Genomic DNA, 13,526 nt, shown 5'->3' on the forward strand with positions numbered 1-13,526 from the left:
AAGGGAAATCACCTTCTGCATGCGCTGACGCCATCTGTCGCGTCAGAAGCTTCTAAAAGCTGTAGTGGAAACCAGGTGGCAGTACGGGAGTGCATGGCCGTTTGACGTGGGGAGAAAAATGAATTCTCTGAAAAACAATTTCCATCATTTCCTGCATTCACCTTCTTCCTCACGAAACCCTTGATCTTCTTTCCTCCAACTTCTCTCTAAACCTTCTTCATCTTCTCTCTAAGATAACTCACCATCAACATCTCTGTTTCCATTTCAGAAACCGTAGGATCGTTCACGGTGTCGTGAGCTTTCATTTGAACCGAACACGTTAGGATTTTGTGACTGGTAAGTTCTCGTCCCTGAACGTTCTCCCCTTTTGTTTCTGCGAACCAATTTCTGGTTGCATGAATGAGTTATAGGTCTTAACTGTATATGATTTTGGTATCTTAGATTAAGTGAAGATTGTGGAGTGTTTCCTTGAGTAGAAAGCTGTGAGAGAACGAGTGAAACCCTAGCAATTGGAAGTGCACTGCTAGACCAGGTAAGGGAAGCTTTAGTAATTTAATTTAATACTTGTTTGATGTGTATGAAAGCAATGAAGTGTACTGGATGTCTGAAATGCATGAAATATTTGATGTTTAGTTATACATGAACGAGCATGGTTGCACTGGATGTATGTGATGAATATTGTTTGAACTTATGCTGAGAATGAAATGTATGATTAGGAATATGACTAAGTTTCTGTATGGTTTGGGATGATAATATTAATTTTGTAAGGTATGAGATTTATGGTGGAGAGAAATTATAAGTTATGAATCGTATGAAAACTGTAAAGTTATTGTAAAATGAAAAATCTGGAAAATATCATATTCTCTGCTTGATAAAATACGCTCGTCCTTGTACGGTCATATACCGTTCGGTTTCTCTAAAATTGATTTAGAGTTAAATTCTTTCATTTGGAAAGGATTCTGTCTTAGAACGAGCGTCCCCATTTGAAATGCTAATTGAGCGTTCGTCTTAAGTAGCGCTCGGTCTTACACTGAGCGTTCGTCCCAATAACGATCGATTTTATTAAACGTTCGTCTTAAGTAGCGCTCGGTCTTACACTGAGCGTTCGTCCCAATAACGATCGATTTTATTAAACGTCCGTCTTAAGTAGCGCTCGGTCTTATGTCGAGCGTTCGTCTTAATAGGGTTCAGTCATTAACTGAGCGTTCGTACAAATGGACTCTCGGTCTTGTATCGAGCGTTCGTCCTAAGTGGCTCTCGGTCTTAGACCGAACGCTCGTCCAAAAAGGTAAATGATAAGTAGCGCTCGGTCCTATACCGAACGCTCGTTCTTTCCGTACATTTTAACGAGCGAGAAATAGTGTTCGTCCTGATCTTAAATAGCGTTCGTCCTGATCTTAAATAACGTTCGTCCCGATCTTAAATAGCGTTCGTCCTGATCTTAAATAGCGTTCGTCCTGATCTTAAATGGTGTTCGTCCATACAGTTAATTAACGTTCGTCTTTTTAGAGAAGTGTAATTAAGAATGAAAATGTGATGTTGAGGGAATTATAAAATGTGCGAACCATATTTGAGACGAAATTATGATTTTGGAATTTGAACGAGCGTTCCAAGGAGGAACGTCTCTGTATTGAATATGATGAGTTGTATAGTATGACCATGGTAAAATCGCTGATGGCTGTTCATCCTGATATTCCGTGAGTGCTCGTCCTCATGTAGAGGGGAGTAGGTCATGCGTGGGAATGGCAGGAGGCCCTAGCCCTATTGAGTACTTTGAGGCTGATAGGGTTAACCTCGGTTGGCAGCTGATGAGTGTTCCAGTTACTACACCAACCGAGTGAACGAACGCCTGCGGTTACATGGATTCATACAGTCCGGACGGTCGGTCTTATGAGAGTTTGGATGAATTATATTATGCTTTGATGTATTGATGTATGTCTTGTGTGTTAATTTCTTATGTTAAATTGTATGTGAGCTGTATGAATTAAATTACCTAAGCTTACCCTTGAATTTCCTTGTGTTGTCTATTGGTTATGTACGTCCGTCTTGTCAATGCAATGATCATCCGTTGTGGATGTGAGCAGATGGAGAGGCGCCACTTGAAGAAATGCTGGAAGAAGAGAATTTGGAAGACGCCAACCTTGTTGAAGTGGAGGTTAAAGCCGAGCCTTAGTGCGCTCGTTAGGTTTTAGTCTTTGGGTTATCGGTATAGTTTTTGGGGACGTTCGGTTATTTATTTTGTAAAACCGTTCGTCCTGAATCTTGTATATTTTGGAAAATTTTTTACTGAACCTGGTATCTGTTTAGTGTTCGGCTTTTAATAGCTGCTTTTAGTTAAGACTGCACTGTTTAACTCTGTAAATGTGATTAGTTCTAATTAATGGTAATTACTATTTATTGGGATGTTACATGAATACTGTAAGAATTTAATTAATGCAACTGCGATTCTTTTTACAAGGATAGCTGTTTTATGTTGAGAAAACTTTAACTGAATTTGCAATTTATAACCTAACTTCCTAATAAAGCGATTTTCATTCTATTTTACATGAATGGACAAATTGAGGAAATCTATCTCTAAAGGGTTTATGGGTTGAAACCACATTAAAAAATAATTTAAAATATAACAGTTTTTGCATGATGTTATTTGAATAATAGCGAAATATATGTATTATGGACCTTCCTAGTTTAGTAGTATAAAACTATTAATATAAAATATTATATAGATAATAATTTTTAAGAAACTACAGATCATTGATGAAGAAAATTTAATATTTGGACACTGAAACGACTAGAGATATATCTCCTTTCTCTAAGTTTACACTGATTAAGATGATCATCGTAAAAAAGAAAAATACATAAAGACAAACAACACAAAAAAAAGGTAAGCTAATGTAAACAGAAAATATCACAAGATAGTTAAGACTTCAACATAGATGATAAAACTAAACTAAGTGTACAAACATTCGAGAAACATGTGATACACCTAGACTTGACTCATTCAGATATTGTATGGAATGTCAAGTTATAGAGGTTCTTACACCTGTGTGGTGGAACAGTTGGATTATCACAAGGTTAGTCCTTTAAACGTCTTTTGTCAACTGGAGATAAGAACCTCCTGTTATTCTCACGACATGACTCATCACTCTTTAATTGAGCATGGATGATCATTAGAATATCAGGATAAACCCCAACTTAACTCTGGTCATTCATACTGACAATAACTAAAACCACCAATAAGAAATTCCTCTTTGGAACTCTTTTCCACAACTTTTCATCCACAGATAAAACCTCATAAAACATCTCATATAATTTACATGAATCATTAAACATCCATTAATAACAAGAAATGATTCACCTAATCAGATAACCAAACAAACCAAAACAATTAAAAACCAAGACTCAAAGACTAGCACCTAAGAGCTAGTGCTTAGTGCCATGGTTATTGAAAACTAGTGCCCAAGCGCCTAGAGGCTGGCGCATAGTGCCTAAAGGCTGGCGCATAGCGCCCTGGTATCTGAGAACTGGCGCTCAACGCCCATAAAAGGGCACTTAACGCTAGAGGCTCAACGCCCATAAAAAGGCACTTAACGCCCCATACCAGTTGACAGCACACTTCGAAAAATGCTTTTAATGCATTTGAGACTTGTTCAATTGATAAAGGGGTTCCATACGTGCTAAAATTCATGTGAAACACATTTAGAGATGAAACAATTACTTCTTTGATTATAAGAACCAATAATAGTTGTATCAATACATTTTTTACCACCCAAATGTGCCTAAACTCCAAACCACACCTTCTAACTCAAACTTCTACCAACTAAGGGTCCTAGCAAGTCATAAATGACTCCACAACAGACCCTAAACACTCCCCTTTTGTATAGACTTTCTAAATCAAAACCTCACCATTCAAAACCCCTAAATTGACCATAAACCATATCAAACTCCAACTTATTAACCACTAACCCATGTTTACATCAAATTGCTCTTAAGTGACAACCTATACAAATTTAAAATGACCATAAAACAACCATACAAACCCAGCCTCTCCATTTTGATCAATAACACAAACTCTCAATTGTTCAAACCCTTAAAATTAAGCATAAAACCTTATAAACTTCACCCTACCAACTAACATCAATTTGTAACCGATATATAATATATCTCTTTGCTCCAACAAATATTTATTAACATGAAAACAAACCTGAAATATCATATTACTCATCCCAACCATTATCTTACAATTTTGCCCATTAAAAACTCCATTTCAAATACCAAACCAATTACTTTGATACTCAGCACTCCTCGACCATTTCAACTAATTCAAATCATCAATACAACATCACAACAACATAGTTCATGATAACTAATCAATTCCAAACATACTCAACATAATACACAACATCATTCAACCAATAATCTTCATTTTCAACACAATCAACAACATGCATCAATTTCCTATACTACCAATATCAATTCATACTTAATAATTTAATTATAAAATAACACTAGCTTCCCTTACCGGTTAGAAACTCCAACTGGCTCTAGAGAACCCTACTATGCTCCCTCAACTCAAAGAAACCAAACAATACTTACGGACCATGAAAACATGATCAAAATATACCATTAGAACCACTAATCAGTAGAGAACCTAAGAGAAAGCTCAAACCATACATGCGACATAGAGAAACCTCACATGCATTGAAGAACGTGAAACTAGAGAAAAGGGTAAAAAATTGACTTATTCTATTTGAGAAGCTGATAGGACAGACTTGAAGATCTCGCCGCAAGGATCTCACAGAAGGTTGTCTGATCCTTAAACAAATGAATAAAGTGCACGAACCCTTAGAGAGAACACAAAGACTCTAAAAAAATAATTTTAAGAGAAATTGTGTGTTTTAAAATAACCAAACTGGTTTATAACAATTTCTTTTATATTAAAATATTTTAATATTAAAATAATAGAGTCTTATTATTTTTAACTCACTACCAATTCTAAAATACCATTTTCGAGGTTTTCACATATTAAGGATATTCGTGATCACTTTTAAGTCATGATAATAAAAAAAATAAAAAATAAGAATAAAATGAATAATTTTATAACTTTATTAATTGCACACACACACACACATATATATATATGTCGCAACCGGAATCGCGACGGGACGACGATCCAATAAAAGAAAAAAAGATATTGAAAAGAGATTTTGGAGTCGCCACCATAGTTTATTCTGGAAAACTACGGAAAAACCATGAAATGATAAGGCATGGTCAAATTGAACCAGATTCTTGGTTCGGGAGTCGGTTACGTGTAGGGAAGGTATTAGCACCCTACAACGTCTGCCCTAAGGCAGTACCTTTAACTAAATGTGCGAATGTGGATGTGGTTTTCAAAGTATTTAACTTCCCCTTAAAATAAAACGCTAAAGAAAACAAACAATTATTTTTTAGCTTTTTGGGGCCCGACAAGGATTGACCTTGCTCCTACGTATTCTCATGCGAGAAATCAGGGTTACGTAGTTCTTTTGAAAACTGCTTGAGAAACTTGTTTGAATATTTGTTTGAGAAATTGTTTGGAAAATGATTTGGATTTTTGGGAGAGTGAGCCTGACAAGGACTGACCTTGCTCCTACGTATCTCCACTTTTGATGGAGAATCAAGGATCACGTAGTTCTGCGATATTGTTTGAGTTTGAAAAGTAGATGTTTTTTGGTTTTTGAGGATTTTTATATTTTTTGGTATTTTTTTATTTAGGAAAAAAGAAAGGGAAAAGGTTTTTGGCACAAGGACGATGCGTGCGATCACACATGTGCCTAAACCTTTAAAACGTATTTTTTTGGTATTTTTGAAGAAAGAGAAAAGGTTTTTGGCACAAGGACGATGCGTGCGATCACACATGTGCCTAAACCTTTAAAACGTATTTTTTTGGTATTTTTGAAGAAAGAGAAAAGGTTTTTGGCACAAGGACGATGCGTGCGATCACACATGTGCCTAAACCTTTAAAACGTATTTTTTTGGTATTTTTGAAGAAAGAGAAAAGGTTTTTGGCACAAGGACGATGCGTGCGATCACACATGTGCCTAAACCTTTAAAACGTATTTTTTTGGTATTTTTGAAGAAAGAGAAAAGGTTTTTGACACAAGGACGATGCGTGCGATCACACATGTGCCTAAACCTTTAAAACGTATTTTTTTGGTATTTTTGAAGAAAGAGAAAAGGTTTTTGACACAAGGACGATGCATGCGATCACACATGTGCCTAAACCTTTAAAACATATTTTTGGCGTTTTGATGTAAGAAAAAGAAAAGGTTTTTGGCACAAGGACGATGCGTGCGATCACACATGTGCCTAAACCTTTGAAACATATTTTTGGGATTTTGTCAATTCATTATTTATTTTATTTATTTATTTTTGTAATTTTTGTTCAATATAAAAAAGTGAGCGTGCGTAGTGTTTGGCAAATAAACAAAACAAATACAGTACAGAGGGATGGGGGTTACTTTACAAGGGGATTACACGATATAAATTAATGACCAAACAAATAATAATAAAATTAAGAAACTAAAGCGTAAAAAACAAAACAAGAGAAAATTAACAAAATTAAGGGTACAGAGATAAAACCAAGATTGACGTGTGAAATTGATGCTCCTTTGTTTGGGCCAAAAAACCCTTCTCTTCAACCACTTGTCTGCCACGGGTGTAAAGATGAATTTGGGGTTGCTATTGATTATTTGCTTGTCAGGCCCAATTCTTCTTTTTATTTTTTGTTGACAGAAAAGCCTTCTATAAATTTTTTTTGAAACAATAGGGGTGCGTATAGGAGACAGGTGTGTGCAAAGAGAGAATAGATATATTTTTTTGATATTTTTCTTTTGATTTGGTCCAGGTTCCTTTGGCAGAAAGGGTTTCTCCTCCTTCTTCCAGCCAAGCCTCCTCGTCGCCGCTGCCACCGGCGACTGCGTCACCGCTTCTGCGAGCAAGCTTCCGCACCACCACCTCTTCCGCGGCGTTGCTCCCTTTCTCTTCTTTCGTCTCTCTTCGCGCACGGCCCAGATTTGCCGCCGGTACACGCGACCAAACCGGAAACCGCCTCGGCTCCACCACCAAACGACCTAGGATGCCACCACTGCCACCGCGAATCGCAATCCTTTCCTATCGGACACCGACATTGAAGTTCTCGAGAGGGAGATGAGGATGGTTAGGCTAAACTGGAAAAGGATTTAAAGGTTCTTAGTCATTTCTGGTTCTTGTGAATTCCTTCTTGCAGATTTGGATAAACAAAAATCGATGACGGGGAGGTATGGTTGATGGGTTGGAGTTGGGTGATGGAATGGAGGAAGAAAGGTGTTGGCCGTGGTTGGGTTACGGTGGAGGCAAGATGATGATGGGGTTTGGTAATAAGGATGAAGATTGAATATTGGGTGAAGATGGATGATTGGTTTCCGAAAATCTGTGTGAGTCTGTGATGGAAGGAATGAAAGAAGAAAAGGGCGAAGAATGAAGGGGTGAGAGTTTTGCAGTGACGGGTGTTGGAGATCTATGGTGTTGAAGATGAAAATTGATGAAGATGGTGGTACTGTGATGGTTGTGGTAAGGTGAAGATAATGATGTTGGCCGGGAGGAAAAGATGAAGAGGGGGTGATAGCAGAGAGGGGTTAGTGATGGCTGGGAAGATGAAGGTTGTTGAAAGGTGAATGAACGGATGATGAGAGTGAGAAGTATAAGGGTGATAGCTGGCTGTAGTGTATGGATGTTGGCCGTAAGGTGCTAACAGTGGTCGTGGGTGTCAAAAATGGTTTTTGGTAGTGAGCGAATATGGAGGATGGGTAGGTGAGGATAGGTGGTGGCCGTGAGGTAAGGGTGAAGATTGATGATTAGGTGTGAAGGTGGAGAAAATGCTCAGAGGTGTTGACTACAGTCATTAACACTTGATGATCAAAATGCAGAAAAACAAGGTGATGATAGAGGTTGGCCGTGAGGTAAGGTTGATCGTGGCATTGGGTTCGGGATGTTGGGGTTGAAAATGAAGAAGAAAGGGATGTTGGAATGGATGGATGAAGATCAAGTGTTGGAGGTGAATGAAGAGATGAAGATGATGGGCTCCTGGACACAAAGGCTCCTTCAGAGTTTTTTAGTTCGGCTCTGGTATCCCCATCTCAGCTGTCCTCCTGCTTTTTCTGATGGTAAGTGTTGGTGAAAAATGAAGATCAGCCCCCTCCTTCAGTAGATGTTGAAAGTGCAGATTTTGGTGGGAATCAAGTGGGAATCATTAGTGGGAATCCGTGGGATGGTGGAAGCTGTTGGTGGTGGTGAGTGGGAAACAGTAGTGGACGTTGGTGATGGTGGGGAATAGTAGGAAACAGTTGGTGAGTGCAGCACTGGAGGTTGGATGGTTGGAGCACTCAAGAATGACTGACCCTACCACCCACCAGATGTCTCATCTTGCTTCTCTTTTCTCTACTGTTGCACCTTTGTTGAATCTTCTGGAAATAGTGGCTCTGTGGTGCAGGCCGTGAGCTTCACAGCTGCTGGATGGTGGACCGAAAATGCTTCCCAAACTGCTGGAAGCGTGAGCTGCTGTTGCAATTTTGGAGATGCGCTTCTGCTGAACGTAGAACACCAAAGTGAAGACGTGAAGGCTTGCTTCTTCTCCCATGCTGGATTGGACCGTGATGTAGATGAGTTGATTGAAGCTGGAGCTGCTGTCCGTGTGTGCTGGACGAGCGGCAGACCGGGAGTGATAAGGACGAGCGTCAGAAAAGCAGGACGAGCGTAGATGAGGGGGAACGAATTCGGCGAGCGGTTGTGCAAAGGACGAGCGCTCAAAACCGAATGGAGGGAAAACGAACGCTGGAGGAGACCGAATGTTCAAAAGAGAAACCGAACGTCCAAGTGATGACCGAACGCTCATTAAACAATAAAACCGAACGCTCAATAAACAATATAAACCGAACGCTTAATAAACACAATGACCGAACAGTAAATATGAGAGGTTGAACAGTTGAGGGCGAGGACGAACGTCCAAAATGAACAAATGGCCGAACGGTCGAATAGTGAACGTTTGAGGATGACCGAATCGGTTGACGATGAGGACGAACGTCCTAAAAGAAACGAAATGCCGAACGGTCAAACAAGGCAAAGGACGAACGGTCGAACAGTGCAAAAGGACGAACGGTCACTGTTTGGACGAGCGCCACAGCAACAGTGGGGAAGGACGAACGGTTTAGGCAACAGTGAGGAAGGACGAACGGTTGAACAACAGTGGGGAAGGACGAACAGTTCAACAGTGGGCAAGGACGAACGGTTGAACAATGGGGAAGGACGAACGCTTCAACAGTGGGGAAGGACGAACGGTTCAACAACAGTGGGGAAGGACGAACGGTTGAACAATTTGGACGAACGGCCTCAGCAACAGTGGGGAAGGACGAATGCTTTCAGCAACAGTGAGGAAGGACGTACGCTCACTATTTGGACGAACGGTTGATCAATTTGGACGAACGACCTCAGCAACAGTGGGGAAGGACGAACGCTTTCAGCAACAGTGAGGAAGGACGTACGCTCACTATTTGGACGAACGTTTGATACCTTTTTTTTTTTTTTTTTTATTTATTTTTTGCTATTTTATTTTATTTTTTAATTTTTGTTATTATATACCTTTTTTTTTGTATTTTTGATATTTATTTCTTTTGTTGGTGAAAATAAATTTTATTTAATCAACCCGGACGAAATTGAGTGTTGACAGCTGCCCCTCTTTACTTAGATTTTACTAGATCATATGATAAACAAAGTTTTCATATTATCAGAGTAAAAGATAAGTAAAGATAGAAATACCAATTTCGTCTGGATTTCAAGATGAACAAGAAACAAACATAGAATAAAACAAACAAACAAAGCTGAGAGAAATGAAGTGCGACAACCTCGTGGAAGGTCCACCAATGCTACAGATGCAGTGAACGAGGAAATATTATTTTTGATAAAAGTAAATTTATTAATCAACCCGGACGAAATTGAGTGTTGCCCCTCTTTACTTAGATTTTACTAGATCATATGATAAACAATGTTTTCATATTATCAGAGTAAAAGATAAGTAAAGATAGAAATATTAATTTCGTTCGGATTTCAAAATACACAAGGAAAAACAGAGAATTTTCAATGACAAAGAAACAGGAACAAACAGGAAAATTTTTTTGTTTTTTTTGTTTTTTTTTTTGTTTTTTTTGTTTTTTTTTTCAAATAAAATGAACAAGATTAAATGAATGAGAAATTTGAATTTGATTGGGTTCGACCATTGTCATGCAGAGGGTCGTTTGAAAAAAATTAAAATCTGTACCTGACTATTGCCATGCAGAGGGTCGAGACAAAATAAAACTGAAAACTGCTTTCGACCATTATCTTGCAGATGGCCGGGATAAAATGGAACTGAAAAAGTGCTTTCGACCATTATCTTGCAGATGGCCAAAATAAAACAAGAGAAAAGTGCCCCCGACCATTATCTTGCAGATGGCTGGGATAAAACAAAAGAAAAGCTTTCGACCATTATCTAGCAGATGGCCGAGATAAAACAAAACTGAAAAGTGCGCTCGACCATTATCTTGCAGATGGCCGAGATAAAACAAAACTCAAAAGGTGCTTTCGACCATTATCTAGCAGATGGCCGAGATAAAATGGAATTGAACAAAGTGCGATCGACCATTATCTAGCAGATGGCCGAGGTAAAACAAAACTGAAAAGTGCGCTCGACCATTATCTTGCAGATGGCCGAGATAAAACAAAACTCAAAAGGTGCTTTCGACCATTATCTTGCAGATGGTCGAGATAAAACAAAAATGAAAAGGTGCTTTCGACCATTATCTAGCAGATGGCCGAGATAAAAAACAGAACAAAAGGTGCTTTCGACCATTATCTTGCAGATGGTCGAGATAAAACAAAATTGAAAAGGTGCTTTCGACCATTATCTTGCAGATGGCCGAGATAAAACAAAATTGAAAAGTGCGCTCGACCATTATCTAGCAGATGGCCGAGATAAAACAAAAGAAAAGTGTGCTCGACCATTATCTAGCAGATGGCCGAGATAAAACAAAATTGAAAAGTGCGCTCGACCATTATCTAGCAGATGGCCGAGATAAAACAAAAGAAAAGTGCGCTCGACCATTATCTAGCAGATGGCCGAGATAAAAACAAGAGGAAAGTGGTTTCGACCATTATCTTGCAGATGGCCGAGATAAAATGGCAGAGAGAAAAAAGTTTGATTGCTTTGAATTTGAAAATTGGAATTGGTTGAAATTTTGAGAAATTTTTTTTTGATTTTTGATTTTTGATTTTGATTTTTGATTTTTTTTTTTTTTTTTTTTGAAAATTTTGAAATTAAGAAACAAGGTGTTGCATTTTTGTACAAGTATATGGAATCTTGATATGCAAGAGAAACTTGGTTGATGTAAATTTTGAAATTTGGAGAAGAAAAGTTTGATGAATGTTGATTTTTTTTTGTGTTTTTGAAGGAAGAAGATTTGGTGAAAACATGTAATTTTGAAATTGAAGGAGAAAGCTTTGATGCATTTTTTTTTGTCTTTTTGAAGGAAGAAAAATTTGATGAAATTTTTGAAATTAGAGAGGAAAACTTTGAAGCATTTTTTTGTCTTTTTGAAGAAGAAAATTTGATGAAATTTTTGAAATTAGAGAGGAAAACTTTGATGAATGTTGATTTTTTTTTGTCTTTTTGAAAGAAGAAAAATTGATGTAATATACATGGAAGGGAAAACTTTGATGCATTTTTTTTTTGTCTTTTTGAAGGAAGAAAAATTTGATGAATATACATGGAGGCAAATTCAAAGTTGACGAAAATATGTACATGATGTATTGGAAGATTATGAACCTATGACATTTTTTTGAGAGTCAATTTGTTTCCTTTGAAATCATCCAATTTATGACGATCTAGACTTCCAATTTCTTTTCAATGGATGTCCAATTCTAAAATCAATTGTGAAAAATGAAGTTTGTGTGCTACGCATTTCTTGACGAGATACTAGTGTGTACATGCTTGGTATCAAGGGTTGGAAAAATATGTGGAGGATGATTGGAAGGATTTGGAGAGCACCGGGATGGCTACTTGGGCCCCTTACTCCTTAAAATGGCTACAAAGGCCAATGTGAGGTAGTAGATACACAGAAGCTGCTCCAGTTTGGAGCATGGTAAAAGTATTTTCATGGATAAATGTATCTGTGAATTGTGAGGGAACAAGTCATGAATCAGGGAGTGAGAATATCATGTGGGATTTGCAAATTGCCCCAAATTTGGTTGTGATGGATTTTTGAAGTTCGGGGCGAACCAAGATCATGCAAGGCCTAACAAGGGATGCCCCAATCTTTGTATGAACTTTGAATGTTCAGATGAAAAAATTTGAGATTTAACAAAATTGCTCAATACTCTGAATGGGCTGAGGCATATGAAAGTCACGCCTTGGTTTTGGGCATGAGTCAATTAAGCGAGGTTCCACAAGAAGTTGTCCCCCACTTTGGGTTTACGAATGATAAGATGGACTCAAATCATACAAAGCCCCAAAATGTCTGCCCCTGTTTTGAGGGTGGATCCATGAATTTCAGTACGGACAAATCTGAGAGGCCCAACGAGGGATGCCCCGGTCTTGGTACGAACTGAATATACAGATGTAACAAATCTGAGACAAACAAAGTTGCCCCAAGTTTGGGATCCGAGGGAAGAGTTTGAATGGGATTTGAATGTGTTCAGGAATTTGTGATGGATATGGAAAGGGTTGGCTTGAAAAGATTGCCCCAAACGGTTTGATTTTCCCTTGTATAGTCTTGATCAAAAAGGAGTTCCCTTTGTCCGAGGACATTTATTTTTCATCATTTTTTCATTTTTTTTTTGGTCATTTTTGTCTTGTCTCAAAATTAAGCTTTATGAAAATTTAAACAACCAATATTCAATCTGTGTGGGCTTTTATTGGGCTTGTAATGTGGCTTGGGCTGAAGGGTATTGAAAGAAATGATATAAAGGCTCAAATAAATTTTTGTGGGTTATTTGAAACAAGAGTTACCATCTGCACTTTGTATCAGTCATTTGTCAACACTGTTGACTTTCTTTGCTAATTTGCAAATTTCACTCTTTGTTTGCCATCACTTTGTGATTCTTTGTGTTTTTTTTTCTTCACTTTTGAGGAAATTTTTTTCATTTGATCACTAAGTGTGTTCTTCTTGCAATTTGAGTCGACTTCTACTGTGATGGTGACCCTTGTTTGTGTAAATTTTGAAAAGAAATTTCTTATTGGCTCAAATTTGGGTATCAAAGGATATATTTTTGTTTTGGATGAAGAAAAATGGCCACACATCATTTCAAATATTGGTTGTTTCATTTTCAAAAGATTAATTAGGAGACAAGACTAAATGATCTCAACAAGAGTCATTCATTTTTTTTTATTTATTCATTTTTTCCTTGTTTTTGTTTTGTCCTAACGGATTCAGGAATCTCCCAAATGAACGCTAGTGGAGGTAAAGGAAAATCTGCCCCAGTGT

The sequence above is a fragment of the Vigna angularis genome, chromosome 5, assembly GCF_016808095.1.
Source record: "Vigna angularis cultivar LongXiaoDou No.4 chromosome 5, ASM1680809v1, whole genome shotgun sequence".
Classification (NCBI taxonomy): Eukaryota; Viridiplantae; Streptophyta; class Magnoliopsida; order Fabales; family Fabaceae; genus Vigna; species Vigna angularis.